Below are 16,156 nucleotides of genomic sequence, written 5' to 3'. Positions count from 1 at the left end.
CATTTATTCCCTCTCTGAGCATTTCCTGCAAAGATAATTAAGTATTTTAATACGAAATAAGGAACACTCAAGTTTCATTCCCTTGAAGCTCCCACTGCAAAGCAAAAAGCGTTGGCAAGAAAGTGAAGAAAATAACAATCACCAATGACTTACCAAGTGTAGGCGGCAAGGTGTGGTGGTGAAGTGGCTTTGAATATTAACTCCTCCACTTATCTGCTAACTTAATGTACATTACCTCTCTGATGCTCAGTTTCCACAACATCAAGTAACAACAATAATCCCTACCTCACAAGGTTAATGAGAAACTAAGATTATATACGAAAATCACTCACACAGTGCCTGGCACATAACATATTCATAGTAATAACAGAAATTTGTATTATCAGTAACCATGGGTTGGACTACATTGTATTTAATCTTTGCATTTGCTAGAATGTAAACTCCATGATAACAGGAAAGTCTGTTTTGTCTTTTTTGTTCACTGGTAAAACCCAAGTACCTAGAACTCTGGCCCACACTAAACAATGAATGTTTGCTGAATGAATGAGTGTGAATCTCAGTATTTGGCACATATTAGGTACTTAATAGTTGCTATTTACTGAGAGCTTACTATGTGCTAGGCATTATACATTTTGTATCTCATTTAATCCTTACAACAACAATGTATTATACTATTCATTTTATACATGAGGAAACCAAGGCCCCGAGAAATTAACTTACTTCTCCAAGCTCACAGAGTTAAAGGGAAGAGCCAGGATTTGATTCCAGGTTGTCAATTTTCAGATATTTGTTGAATTAATAGCTCAGAATTATTTTGACAATTTAGTAAATGTTCACAGTAGTTTGGGTAAGAGTGATGAGTTACCCTAGGTGGCCAGGTGAATTATTATGAATTTTATAGTAAATTGATTCCCCTTAATTTAGTATTTATTATGTGTACCTATGGCTTCTTGGCAAAGATTGGCCATGTTCTAGTCCAGGAGTAGAGCCCACTATCCAGTGTCTCTGCTGGGATAGTAATGAGGAAGTTCTCCACATTTCACAGAGAGTTACTGGACAAAAAGCTAAAAATTAAATGTCCTAAGTTCTTTTATTTTTTAAATTTTTTTAATGTTTTTATTTATTTTTGAGACAGAGAGAGACAGAGCATGAGCAGGGGAGGAGCAGAGAGAGAGGGAGACACAGAATCTGAAGCAGGCTCCAGGCTCCGAGCAGTCAGCACAGAGCCCGATGCGGGGCTCGAACTCACAGACTGTGAGATCCTGACCTGAACTGAAGTCAGACACTCAACCGACTGAACCATCCAGGCACCACTAAACATCCCAAGTTCTAAAGAGAATTGAAGTAAACTAGTGTGCTTTCTTCTCACAACACTCCAACTAACATAGCTATTGATTTGGAATCCACTGCATCTAGAAAAAAATAGTATGAAGGCAAGAAAGTAAAAGAAACACTTTCCTTTTCATAAGACCTCAAATATCTCCACATTTATTTATAATCAATTACTTCTCAAGAAAAAGATCATAGAAAATAATGACATTAATGAAAACTGTTTTGTTTGGAGCAGTTTCTAACTTAAATATAACCTTATAGAAATTTATTGTATAAAAGTTTTAAAAATTACAGATTAAAAAATTGATTTCATTACCACCATATAATCTTTGTATCTCCTCCTAGTCATTTCTGCCTATTTTTCTTCTACAAAAGTGGGGTGAAACTGCACACTTTATTTATTTATATATAAATACATATATTGAGAGAGAGAGCATGCATGCCCACGGGAGAGAGGCAGAGGGGGAGAGACACTTAAGCAGGCCCATGCCCAGCACCAGCCCCATGCAGGGCTGAATCCCACAACCCTGGGATCATGACCTGAGCCGAAATCAAGAGGCGGATGTTCAACCAACTGGGCCACCCAAGTGCCCTGAATCTGTATACACTTTATAACTTACGTTTTCCAATTAATAAAGGTAACTATCTTTATATGTCCATAAGTGCATCTTTTTTAACTGAGGAATTCCATTGTATTTATATGTTAAGTCCCAGTGGCTAAAAATTCAAGTTGTTTCTGATTCTTCCCCATTATAAACAAGGCTGAGATGAACATGGTACAGATAAATCTTTTTGCATGTGTTTAATTATTTCCATAGGATTGATTTCGAGAAGTAGGCTTGCTGGGTCAAAGGGTTACATTTGGAATTTTTTAAGTTAAGCACAGACATCTGTTTTAAATATACTTTAACTTGTCTTTCACTTCATTTTTAGTTTCCTTTTTAGTATCAAGAACTACGACAAATAACATGCCAAGCTTCCAACAGAGACTGGTTGATTGAGCATCTCCTTATATATTCTATTTCTCTCTCTCCTTTTTGGAAGAAATAGTATCTGCAAGTTAAAAAGAAGGGGGTAAGGATGAAACAAAACAATGTTGACCCAGAGTGAGAAAGACTAGTTGGTAATACTGTGGTTTCTCAAATAGGGATAATAAAAGTGCATGGCTCATCAAAATAAAACAAAAAACAAAGGAAGAATAGCTAGCCCCCAAAATAGGTTGGGAAACAAAATTCCATCATCAAAGGCATATGCACCACATTGCATTAGGCACCCTAGGAAGATTTAGAAGAAAGGAAATATGTAGGGCTAGTCCGAGCCCTTGAAAAGCAGGGCATCATGATGAAAAAATATATTGAACATTATATTTTAAATTAATGCGTGAAGAACATTTATTTATACACAATCTCTGAATGAACCGCCAAGGCATTTTCTTTTGGAATAGGTCCATTAACTGGAGTTTCATAATGCTTTGGTTAAGTGGTTCCATTTTTGGTTTCCTTACAATTTTTTTTTTAATTTTTAACAAATTAAGTGGCCTTGAGGATAACTTGCACTGGTCTACCTTCTGCTTCCCTGGAAAGGATGAATTTACATCATTTGACAAGCCTATTTCAGGTTTTTTTGTTGTTACTGTTTGTTTGCTTGTTTTTGTTTTCACAGCCTAAAATTAAAATGTCATATAATTTGAGTTCTCACAAAAATAAAGTAAAATAAAAATTTTACTAAATTAAAATTTTAAATTAAAAAAATTTTTAATTAACTAAAAACTTTCCCTAATATTTGTTTCCTCACCCATACCCAATTCTTTTTTTTTTAATGTTTATTTATTTTTGAGAGAGCGTGAGCAGGGGAGGGGCAGAGAGAGAGAGAGGGGGGAGACACAGAATCTGAAGCAGGCTCCAAGCTCTGAGCTGTCAGCACAGAGCCCGACACGGGGCTCGAACTCATGAACTGTGAGCTCAATGACCTGCGCTGAAGTCTGATGCCTAAAGGACTGAGCCACCCAGGCGCCCTCACCCATACTCAATTCTATTATAATTATCCTTAGTAAGTTACTCTCACCCAGTCTTTTCCACATCTCGACTTGGCTTTTATAAAAGCAATTCTCATCGCTTCTTGGCCTTTTGGCTAAAATCAAGTGTAGAAGCAATTCTCTTATCAAGCTCCTGTTTCATATTGGACATCAGAGAGGCAATGGAGAACAGAAGTTCACATGAGTTAAACAGAAGTGTGTTGCTTCCTTTACACAACATGAGTGTTCCTCAGATCAAATCCAGATGGCATCTACTCAGTAATTACCCTTCTGAGGCAAAACAGTGAAGCAATGAATCCAACGCGTAACTTCTAGTTCTTTGTTAGAGAGCCAAGGGCATCCACCATCAACCCTACCTGGGAGGAGAGAACTCCAGATGACACTTGGGTATCCACAGACCAAAGAGTGGTTTTCATCCTGAGAAATTGTTGGAATCTATTGAGATGTACAGGATCATGAAGTATATTTTAAAAAGTAAAACATGTGAGGTTAGAGGCAATAAGATTCCTTTGAATTAATAGAATAATCATACTACACTAGTCTGTTAGAAGTGCTGATATCATGATATCATAGAAGAAGAAGCCATTCTGCAAGTCATGAGCTCTGAGTTCTAGTCCAATTAGCTCTGTGGCTTGTACATGTTACAGTCCCTCTGGGCTGTCTTTCTCATCGGCCAAATGAAGGGAGATAGTGCTAGATGAGTGCTAGGATCCTCTTCGGTTCTAAAACTCTACTATTCTTGGGTGCCTGGGTGGCTCGGTTGATAAGCATCTGACTTCAGCTCAGATCATGATCACACGGTTTGAGCCCTACTTCAGGTGAGCATGAGCCTTGCTTTGGGTGAAAAAACACAAGCCCCGGGTGAGTCCCACTTCTCTCTCTCTCTCTCTCTCCCTCCCCCTATCTCTCTCACTCTCTCTGTTCCCCCACACACACTTGTGCCCGAAAGAAAGAAAGAAAGAAAGAAAGAAAACTACTATTCTTTAAGGAGGACCAATAAGCACAGTTTCAAAAAGGCAGTAGACATTGTATTCTAGATATTCCAGTAGCCTATTGAAACAACCTAGATTCTAAAATCTAGAAGAAAACTGGAAAATCCCTTAGGACAATAATGTCTCATTTTATGTCACAATTGCAATAAATATTTATTGAGTGTCTTACTCTGATGCTGAGGATATTTCACAAAACATGGGAAATGTCTGCTTTCGCAGACTATATGGTCTGCTGCGGGGTATCGATGATTTAACAATTACAACAGAGTGTGATAATTGCTAAGATGGGAAAAGTAGAACGCTCTTACAGGAAAAAATGTGTGCACAATGCAATATGGAAGGCTTTTCTCAATACAGTTGTATCTAATGTGGGAACTGAAAAGAGAAGTAGAGGTTCATGAGGAAAGGGGCTCAAGAGGGAAATGGTCCAGGTGCAGGGAGCACTACGTGAAAAGGTGCACAGCCGGGAGACAGGCAGCTAATCTGGCATCTATGGCTGAACTGCCTAGAACAAGAGATGAAGTCAAAAGTGAAACAAGCAGGAGCTGAATCACACGAGTGTTTACAGAACTTAACTTGCCTTTAGCTTCCCACCAATGTGGGGTCATCAAAGGCTTGTGATAGGATCAGATGAACATTTTCAAAAGATGACCCTGGTTGGAATGTGAAGAAAAAATTGAGAAAACACTGGGAGGCTGTTGCAGGAATATAGACAAAGAGTGGTGACCTGAACTAAAATACTGGCAGCAGAGAGGGGATAGATATTTAGAAGCTGGGATGGGACTTAGTGATTAAGCAGTGGGGGAAGAGGACTCAAAAAATGATTCCTAGAACTCCAGATTGAGAAATTGGGTAGAAATTTTTCCATTGTTTGTTAAGAGGATTGGATATAAGCCTAGAGTTGCTGGCAGGCATTTTGCCATCATTTGGAAAGAGGCTGCCTGAGAATGGAGTCAACACAGGAAGAACAAAGCTAAGAGATAGAAAGAGTGAGGCTGTTTGTGACGTCCTTATTTTATGTCTCTGGACCGGCTATCCCAGCAGGCACACAAATCAATGCATTTCCTTTGCTGTGGTTTTTGGTGGTGGTGATGGTGGTAGTGGTGGTTTGGTTGGTAGGTCGTTCAGTTCAATTTGAATTGGGGTCCTATTACTTGGAACCAAAAGAACGCTGGGAAGAGTGGGGGCAGAACCCAGGGTAGAACTACCACTGAAGAGGTGACACAGAAAGTGAGCCCAAGAAGAAAGCAAGAGGAAAAAGGAACCCAGGAAAGTATAGTGCCAAAAGAAGAGAACTCTTCAAAGAGAAGCATGTAGTCAGTAAAGTCAAATGCTGTTGAGAGATAAGACAAATGCACTGGGGTCAACAACACGGCAGTAGTCGGTGGCCTTTGTAAGGACAATTTCAGTGGAGTGATAAGAGTACAAGCCAGAGTAAAGAAAGCTGAAGAGTTGAGATGAAGAAGTAGAATAGAAACAATTCTAAATCAAGAAGCTGAGTTGTGGAAGCACCTGGGTGGCTCAGTTGGTTAAGTGTCTGACTTCAGCTCAGGTCATGATCTCATGGTTTGTGAGTTCAAGCCCCACATCAGGCTCTCTGCTTTCAGTGCAGAGCCCACTTCAGATCCTCTGTCTCCCTGTGTCTCTGACCCTCCCCTATTCATTCTCTCTCTCTCTCTCAAATAAATGAACATTTAAAAAAATTTTTTTAAATAAGTCATGTCGTGAAGAGAAGGGCTGCCCGAGGGAGTGGTTTTCAGATGGGTGAGATGGAGGCATGTATAAAGGCTAGTGCCAAGGACTCAGCAATCATTGGGAGGGGTCCCTGAGAAGGAGAGTGGAGAAGGTCCAGAGCACAGACCAAGGCACAGATTTAAAGGCAGGTCCTAACTCAAGGGAAGGATACCTCTTGAGTTGGGACTGTACAGAAAGAGCAGAGGATACATGCAAAATTAACCAGACATTTTCACATGGCAGTAGGAACTCAAGGCATTACTGTTTGATCGCCTCTATCTTCCCCGTAAAGTAGTGGGCATGGTCCTTTGTGGAGAGCAAGGAGAACCTGGGTGTTGGGAGGTTTAAGGAGAAGAGAGGCTGTTTGAAAACTTGCTCTGGGGAACAGGAGAGAGGCTAGGAAAATAAAAAAGAATTGACTAGAAACTCTGAGGGCCCACTTTATGACAGTAACCATTCCCTGGTTTTACCCAAATCTGGTAAGTTGAAGAAAGAATGAAACCTGAAAGTAAATTTCTAATGATAATGAGACAACTGATTTACAAACGAGACCATTATAAGAGAGTCTCTTTTATAAATAAAAGAAAATGTTAGTACTGGAATATTCGTCATTACTAATCTAAAGGAGGAACTGTTAAGTATGCTTCTATGACATTCAGCTTTTCTGCACAGTGAACGGCCAACTTGATGGAGATAAACCACAGGAAGATCTCACAAAATGGCGTGACCAAGCCCAAAGTGGCTGATAAGATGCAGCAGGCTAGGAGATGATAAGGAGTCTGGGTTTTCAAAGCAAATCAAAATTCAAACCATGCTGGTAAACTAAAGGTTTTGAGATCTTAGTGACAGCCCAATGAAGAGATCGAAGTTATGGGCAACAGCTCTCTGCTCTCTGTAAGAGCAGATACAACCCCTTGGGCTGACAGAATATCAAATATCAAGAGGCTACTAGATAAGGTCCCTTTGCAGTGTCAAGACTCTGAAGTTTCAGACGAGAGTGACAAGAACTCATGTGAGGCATCTGCATGAAGAGATGGCCTTCCTCCGTCCAGTTAGCTATCTATGTGTTCAAGTTTATCCATATACCCTGTTCCATTACCATCACGTGGTTTGGGGACCATATTAGCTCAGCCCTTCCTGAAACATCTTCTCTAAATTACAATGGAGTCTTGTGATGTCTATCTTCAGGAAGCTATGATGCCAATACTCTGAAGAGTGTTTTTTGTCTTTTAGGGTTGAGGGTACTCCTAAATGGAATTACTCAATGTTCTTCAGAAAACAAAAACAAAAACAAAAACCCAGCCAGGAACTTTGCTATCCTGGGTCCTCCTTGCCTGGATTTTCGTTTATCTGCCCCATTTCTTACCTATCTTTCCAGGTTCTTGAGCTGGAGAGTTCATTCCTCCTTTAGAATACTGTGATTCTCCTTCTCAGCCTTCACACATGGAGGTTACCACGTCCCAGAAGTAAGCGATTAGGACATCTTCCCTAACTTTGAAGGATTCATAGACTAAGTAAATATAAAGGGACAGGTGCTGTGATAGGAGGTAGATGGGCAAAAAGGTGGGAGTGATCATCTCTTCCAGCATGGGCAGAATTTTACATCATTTTCATTTGTCATGAAATAGTATTCTTCTGACTTTTTTCAACCATGTAAATATGTAAAAAACACTCTTACCTCACTGTCTATACCAAAACAGATATGAGCTTGATTGCCTGTGGATGAAAGTTTGCTGACCCCTATTCCAGGCACTAATTCCCAGGGCAAAGATGGCCTCCTTCATTTTTATCTACTCAGTTTATTATTATAACTGATACCAATAATACTAATACACACCAACTGTTGAGAACCTATGTGCCAGGTAGTATGTACCACAGAGAACTGCTTTGAAGAATAAACAAAATAATGCATGTAAAGCACTTCACATAATGCTTCATCCAAAGTAAGCATCAATAATTGTTAGCTACCATTACTATTTTTGTTTATACATCTTATTATCCCTGATCAGTAAAATGACTCATAAAAGGAAGATATTACCATCCTATGGAGGATGAGAAAAATGAAGTAATTTGTGAAATCACATAGCTAATAAGTAGCAGAGCTAGGAATTGAACCTGATTTATCTGACTTCAAAGCCTGTGGCGTTTCCATTACCTCACAACCTCCTGTTTAGTTAACATGAGGTAAATTCACTGCCTGCTTGTTACTTGCTGGTCGACCCATGAGCAGCAGGTACTATTGTTCCTGGAGCCCGCCATCTTGTGTCAAGAGTAGCACAGGGCTTATTCTATTCTTGCTTCAAAGCTTAAATGCCTGTTGGGCCACTCAGTTCTTGTTTCCTGCCAAGGGATACTCTTCTTTATGACAGTAAAGATGACTAAACTCAATGAACAGTTAAGCCTTTTCCTGCTCAGGTGTCCAATTCTGTCCGCTTCCCCACGTTCTTCTGATGACTCATCCTTAGGTAACTTCCTGAAAATGACTCCCCTGGGATCCTACCACAACAGCATTCTAACAGAAAAGTACTTTACACTTCCAGTGATAACTCCAGATAGTTTCCACCAAAGCTAAGAGTGTTAGTTGCATAAAAACCATTCCTATCTGCATGATGTTTTCAGAGTGGATTATAAAATAGTATTGAAGATATTGTCCACAGCTTCAAAATTATATTCAAGGGAGCCTATGTGATAAATCCTTCTTTGAATTTAGTTCCAGGGGAAAAAAAAGGTCTTCTCTATAGTTGAATCTGTATATTTTATCTTGCCAGAATAAGAATATGATGTAACCCAACCTGTTTCCTTTTATATTGTGGCTTCCAAGAAACATAAAGCCAAATTCCATGCCAAAGCGTCTCATCCCAGGTGCCTAGTAGAATCTACTTCTGCTTCACTGCTATGACCACTTTTACATGTTACAATTTTAAATCTAGCTTGAATACACTGTGTGTCTCCTCTACACCAGGCACTGTGACTTTCTCATGTGCCCATCCTTCTTAAGTGGTTTCAAATCTGGTGCTTCTTTTACTGAACTACCCTAGTGCCTTATTTTTTAAGTTCTGTTTTACCTTATGTCCTATACCTAAGATCTCCTGAAAGCAGGTAAGTCCATACACTAGAAAGAAAAAAAGGCTCCGTTCACCTTTATGCACATAGTTGTGAAGGGCCAACCTGGCTTTATCCTTACAGGCCTCACGATAGGGGTGTCATTCCATGAATATCAGGGCTTTTCCAGATTGCCCTGTCTTCCACATCTCTCTCTTTCTACCTCTGCTTGTCTCTTGTGTATCACTCTTTTTGTTTATCTTTTGGGGTTCCCACTGTGGGTATCACTGACCCTCCATGCAGGCATTAAGAACTTCAGGCAGGGGCGCCTGGGTGGCGCAGTCGGTTAAGCGTCCGACTTCAGCCAGGTCACGATCTCGCGGTCCGTGAGTTCGAGCCCCGTGTCAGGCTCTGGGCTGATGGCTCGGAGCCTGGAGCCTGTTTCCGATTCTGTGTCTCCCTCTCTCTCTGCCCCTCCCCTGTTCATGCTCTGTCTCTCTCTATCCCAAAAATAAATAAAAAACGTTGAAAAAAAAATGAAAAAAAAAAAAAAAAGAACTTCAGGCAATCCCCACACTTGTCCACACTTGTCTGTGCTGGGGAGAGATACATGAGTAGGACTCCCATCCTGATGGGTCTGCAGCCACTAGACACACGTCCTAATGAGAATCCTTTAGCTCCATGTGGCTTCCTCTCGGGAAGCACAACTCTCTTTGGTATCTGTCACCCTCACGTCACTTCCCCTCCAATTGTATCTGTTCCCCTCTTGACCTTTCTGTAAGTCAGGAAGGTTAATGCAACTTAGAGTTTATGTCCAAGGGTGATTGGCAGAGCAGCATCTAGAATAAAGCTGGCAGACAGCTGTTACTTGATGGAAAAATTGGAAACTGGAAAGGATATGTGGCACAACAGAGGCCCTCAAATATTTGATAATGAATGAATGAATGAATGAATGAATAAATGAACAAACTCTAACTTCTCCCCACTTTCCCACCTTGATACCTAGACAAAGCCAGCAACCAAACACCAGTGCCAAGCACGCAAATTTCTGCAGTAATTGTAATCCTCTGCATTGACTGCAGCAAGGCTAATAAAGATGGAAATCCTGGTTTCTTTCTCCTTAGAAAGAAAGCCAAAGCACACCTCTGTCAGCTCAAAGAGGTGCCTTGCCAGTACCAGGCACAACTGTCTGGCAGAGGCCAGGTTTTTGCTTTAAATTCTCCCTTTGCCTGAACTTGCTCAGTGACCCTGGGCAAGTCACTTGACGACTCTGGATCTCACTGTGCTCATCTGTAAAAGGTGGAGGTTGAACTAAACGGTACCTCTGGGACCTTCCAACTTTACACTTCTGTAATCTGTCCTCCGGGAATCCAGCCAGCATTCTTTGCTTGGGCTGGGCCTTTCGAGATGTCTGCTTTAATTTTTGACTTACATTGCCTAGTCTTCTTATCACAAATTTATTTAAAGTTTCTGGACTTTGGTCATCTGACCAAAGTGCTCAATAGGCTCAATAGGCTTTTTTTTTTTTTTTTTTTTTTTTGTGGTGGCGGTGGTGGTAAAATAAAATTGATCACTTTAGCCATTTTTAAGTGTACCATTCAGTCATTAAGCACGCTCACACTGTTGTGCCACCGTCACTTCTGCTAATCCACAGAACTCTTTTCATCTCATCTAAACTGAAACTCTACCCATTAAACAGCAGTTTCCCACTCTCCTCTTCCCCTGTGCCTGGCAACCACCAGCCTACTTTCCATCTCTACCATATGTAAAATCCTACACTATTTGTTCTCTTGTGACTGGCTCTCTACTTAGCATGATGTCCTCAAGGTTCATCTGTCTTGAAGCACATGTCAGAATGTCCTTCCTTTTTAAGGCTGAGTAAATAATACTTCATTGTATGGATAGACTACGTTTTGTTTATCCATTTGTCCACTGATGGACACTTGAGTTGATCCCCCTTTTGACTCCTGTGAATAATGCTGCTATAAACACAGGCATACAAACATCTGTTTGAGGCCTTGCTTTCACTTTTTTGGGTAATACACCGAGAACTGGAATTGCTGGATCACATGGTAATTCTATGTTTACTATTTTGAGGAACTGTCACACTGTTTTGTTCAATGGGACGTTTAAATGCAAAGACAGAACTACTTAAGAAGCTAGGGTTGCAGGGGTGCCTGGGTGGCTCAGTTGGTTAAGCATCAGACTCTTGGTTTCAGCTCAGGTCATGATCTCATGGTTTTGTGGGTTTGAGCCCCACATTGGGCTCTGCACTGGCAGCACAGAGCCTGCTTGAGATTCTCTGTCTCCTTCCTCTCTGCCCCTCCCCCACTCATGGTGCCTCTGTCTCTCAAGATAAATAAAATTAAAAAAACTGGTATTGCAGTCTTTTTGCCAGGCTGACTCCTGAGAGGTGTTTCCAGGGTATAGATTTGCCTAGAAGGGTTGTCTTGCCTCATTCTCAAGAGGGGCAGGGGCCACTTGCTGTTCAGAATGAATCCTGCACTAGACACTGGATCTGGAGCCACTTCTGACCCTGCCTCAGTATCAACATCTGTAGAGTAACCTAATAATACTTAATTTGCAGAGTTATTATGAGGGTCGAGGATGATGCACACAAAGCACTCAGGTAAGCACTTAGAAAATGAAGACATGAATCTTACCCTACCCTGATTGCAAAGGGTGGTTCTAAAAACCAAATGAAAATATGAGAAAGCCAGAAATAGTAATGCATTCTACAAATGCTAAGCCCTCATCATTGCTTTTCTAATCACTGCTATCGCCACCTACTTCCTGGCCTCCCAGGTCTAGCCTTCACTCAGGCTTGAGAGTAACTGTCTAAAGCACATACGATCCTGTTGTTCTCCCGCTGAAGATTTCAGTGGCTCCCCTCCCCCTTGCCCAGGCCTTTTCTGCGCTGACCCCTACCTCTCTCTTCAGTCTTATTTCTAATCTTTGTAGGCCTCCTATATTGCCACTTCACCCCCATGATTTTGTTAATACCTGTCCCCTCTACCTGGAGAACTCTTCCTCCCCTTTCCTGGCTAAAAGTCATTCTTTCATATGAATTTCAGGCACTGCCTTTTCCAGAAGGCCTTTCCGAACTCCACCAAACCATAATAGGAGCCCATAGCACCATGAGCAGACATCATCACACCAAGCACACACTTTCTTGGAATTATCTGTAGGTTGATTTCCCCAACTAAATCAGCTTCTTAAAGTCAGGGGTTAGATTATTTGCATTTCCAGTGTTAGCACAGTGTTAGGATGTTTATTGAATAAATATATGAATATGAACAACTAGGGTGGTTTTATTGTAAAGTTGGGATAGTTCACATATGATTAACTCTTGAGTTAATGCTTCTATAATCTCATATTACATGACTCCATCATTAGAATAATTTTAGTATCACTATATAATGATTTTTTTGTTAATTTGGTGTCTTTTTGTTGTTGTTGTTGTTGTTAATTGGCACCATAAGGGATAGAAGCCAAAGGGGAAATATTTAAAGGTATTTTCTCTATCCCCTTCTCCTTCCAAAATAATTGGTGTGTCTTTAAATTGAGGTCCTCTGGTCTTCATGGTGCTTCTTCTTTAAAAAAAAAAAAAAAGTATTTATTTTGAGACAGAGAGAGCGCGTGTGCGCATGCGTTCAAGCAAGGAGGCGCAGAGAGGAAGAGAGAGAATCCTAAGCAGGCTCCATGCTGTCAGGGTGAGGCCTAACCTCACCAACCACGAGATCATGGTCTGAGCCAGAAGAGTCTTGATGCTTAACCAACTGAGCCACCCAGGTGCCCCTTCACGGTTCTTTTGAAAGATGCTTTTGCTTCCTTAGCAGGCAAGAACTATCTAGGCCCCTAATTGTATGGTCCTGATGACACGGCCCCCAATAAGAGATCTTCCCTACAGCTATTTTTCACAAGGAATAGACTAAAGCAGTGAGTCCACTCTTACACTTAGTAGGTGCCTGATAAAGATCTGCTCAAGAAAGGAGTAAATTATGAGTTGCTTGTTTGTGCTAACTCCTGTAAACCAGCTTGTGGCTAGAGGTCAGTTTTTAAGTTGATCTCCTTCAGAAGCAAGAACTGTGCAAGCTGTGCCATTTTTGAATAAGGGCATTGGAAGACTGTAAAAGCAATGGGTTGTTTAAGCTAACCTAAAATGCATATATTTACAGCTGATATAGGAAACATTTGATCTGCTTATTTTTTGTGATCCCACGAATTTGTATTTAAGTTTCCTTATGTGGGTGTCGGTGTCTTTCCATATGACTCTCTTGAGGCTATGGGCTCACTGATGCTTACAATGTACTATGCAAAGTTATCTCTAACATGTTCTTAAACTGCTCCTTTTAAGCTTCAAAGAGTCCCTTCTCGTTCTTATGGGTGTTGGTGACTATTAACGACATACTGGATTTTGGTTTTATCTTTTGGGTTTATTGCCAATAACTGAAGACCTCATGATGGGAACCACTGATGTATACCAACACAATTTTTTTCTTGTATTTAGTTTTTTAAAGGTTTGTATCTTTTTACTCATAAATACATAATGCTATAAAAATAATAGTAATGTTAAATGTGGAGAATACAAATCTTTTCCAAATAGAAAATATTTTACATAACGAGTAATTCATAATTTCACATTTTGATAGAGAACTGACGTTTCTGGAGCAAAGTACCCAGAGACAGCATTAAGGACCATTAAGAATCCCTGCTTAACAAAAATTTAGAATCCTAACAATTTCTAGACCTACCCTCTTTCCTTGGGCATAGGTAAGGTGGTTACAGTTTGAAAGAATTTTCTTATTTTTTATTGGTATCTCCAATCAAGAGCTGTGTCTAGCAAAAAAAGAATCTGTGTTGATTCATGGCATTTTATATTTGAAAGGAACAATAAAGAAAATTTAATCATCCAACAGTTCTTTTCTTGGAGGCAAAAATGTTTTATTTTATTTTTTTGAGAGAAAGAGAAACAAAGCACAAGTTGGGAAGGGGCAGAGAAGGAGGGAGACACAGAATCTGAAGCAGGCTCCAGGCTCTGAGCTGTCAAAACAGAGCCAGAAGCGGGGCTCAAACTCACCAACCATGAGATCATGACCTGAGCCAAAGTCAGACGCTCAGCTGACTGAGCCACCCAGGCACCTCTAGGCAGAAATGTTTTAGAATCAAGCTTGTCTGATTTCCCATCTTCTGCCTTTTATGATGAGCTAGTTTGCTAATTAGGATCACGTTCAACTGAAGAATATATCTTTTAGCTTTCCTAGTTATAATCTTTATTATTAAACAATAAATGAAACTGCATGTATATCATAAGTAAAATCAATCAATTGATAATGATTAGAATGGATATAATATAGGGTAAGGGTTTTTAAAATCTATATACCTTTAAAAATATAATTTATTTGGGGCGCCTGGGTGGCGCAGTCGGTTAAGCGTCCGACTTCAGCCAGGTCACGATCTCGCGGTCCGTGAGTTCGAGCCCCGCGTCAGGCTCTGGGCTGATGGCTCAGAGCCTGGAGCCTGTTTCCGATTCTGTGTCTCCCTCTCTCTCTGCCCCTCCCCCGTTCATGCTCTGTCTCTCTCTATCCCAAAAATAAATAAACGTTGAAAAAAAGAAAAAAAATATAATTTATTTTACGCTGGGGATAGGGATCAGAGGACTAATGGGCTTTTCTGAACCTTTAGAAGTGGGCAAAAGGGACATCATTTTAGAACCGAAGCCTGGAGTTTTCAGGATGGGATTATTTTGGGTTGGCATTATTACCAGGAAGGGAGACTGAATGAATGGAGCCATGCAGTGTGACCCAGAAACAGGCTGAGGAGGACAGACGCCAACAAGCTTAAGCTATCGCAGGTGCCCACTCCCCCATTCAGTGCATTCAATTTGGCAAACTTTATTTTTTGGAAAGCTCAAACTGTGCGATCTCCAAACTAGGCTCAGCTGTGCTGTTAAGGGGGCTCTGGCTGTGGCAGCAGGGACTGCCGGGAAGCAGGTCCTGGGAAGTAGTCCTGGGGTGCGGTGTGTTTGGGTCTATTATAACTTGAGGACACCCACGGGCTTTCGATCAGAGGATAGCCACCTCCGGATAGGGTGTCGCAAGAGGCGCACGCGACAGACGCCACTCACTACCTGAAACAGCAGGGGCTCAGGATCCCCACGCACACTGTGAAACAGACCCCGACCGACATCTAAATTTTCCTGAGTTCTCACACATGCACACATCCGAAGAAACCCAGCCCACACCCACACAAGTTCTCACACATTCTAACCCCACCCCGAAGTCTGCACACACAAGGCAGAACGGATGAACCAAGAGCTTGAAATTACCCAGGCACAAACTCCCCAAATCAGGCTTCCCAAAGCCCAACAGAGTCTAGAGGGAGCCGAGAAGGGGTCGCAGACAAAAGAGTTTTAAAACAGATCCCTTGAAGCCAACCGGGTTGTTCCATGTCTAAATTTTGGCAGCTTAAGTCTTCTCCAGTTTGAACAAGAAAAGACTCCACACACACCCCGCCACAGGGACGGTCCTGAGAAGCCCCCCTACCTTACTACAGCGCCAGGTGGACAGCTCTCGGAGGCTGGGAAGGGTGCGACGTAAATCCCGGCGGCCGCCCGCAGGAGCCGCACAGCTGTGGGCCACAGCGGCTGCGGCGCCTGGCCCCGCCCCCGCCTCAGCCCCGCCCCCCTGACGCCCCGCCCCCCGGACGCCTGGCCCGCGCGCCCCAAACCCTCCGGGCTCCGCCGCCGCCGCCGCTTGGTCCCCTCCCGGCTCGCGGACTAGAGGGCCCGGTGCATTGTGGGAAGCCAGAGCCCAAAGCTAGGCGGACGCTGACCCCTGGTGGGTGCAGTTCCAAAGGGAGACGGGGGCTCACGGTGGGGGCACTCGCAGGAGCGGCGGGAGCTGCAAGCTAAGAGAGAGGGAAGGCCGACCGCCCAAGGCCACCCCAGCGAACCAGTGTCTATTGCACATCGCTCCTATGTCAGTAAAATAGCACTATAAACCCAGATGCTTTCAAAGTG

The 16,156-nt window shown here is 41.9% G+C and overlaps 1 protein-coding gene across 3 annotated transcripts in view; it reads right to left on the bottom strand.

The window, feature by feature from the left end:
• The window catches only part of EXTL3 (exostosin like glycosyltransferase 3), a 132,376-nt gene extending 116,571 nt beyond the window's left edge, over positions 1-15,805 (bottom strand). The window contains exon 1 of one of the 3 annotated variants that reach the window (XM_086703783.1): positions 15,681-15,805. The gene's annotated coding sequence lies outside the window, so the exon portion shown is untranslated. The remainder of the gene's footprint in view (positions 1-15,680) is intronic. The other 2 variants (XM_086703785.1, XM_086703784.1) reach the window with 2 other exon arrangements.
• Between the last annotated feature and the right edge of the window lie 351 nt (positions 15,806-16,156).

The sequence above is a fragment of the Puma concolor genome, chromosome B1, assembly GCF_028749965.1.
Source record: "Puma concolor isolate L17-30 chromosome B1, mPumCon1.1.hap2, whole genome shotgun sequence".
NCBI lineage: Eukaryota > Metazoa > Chordata > Mammalia > Carnivora > Felidae > Puma > Puma concolor.
This window is presented reverse-complemented; position numbering and strand designations above follow the sequence as displayed.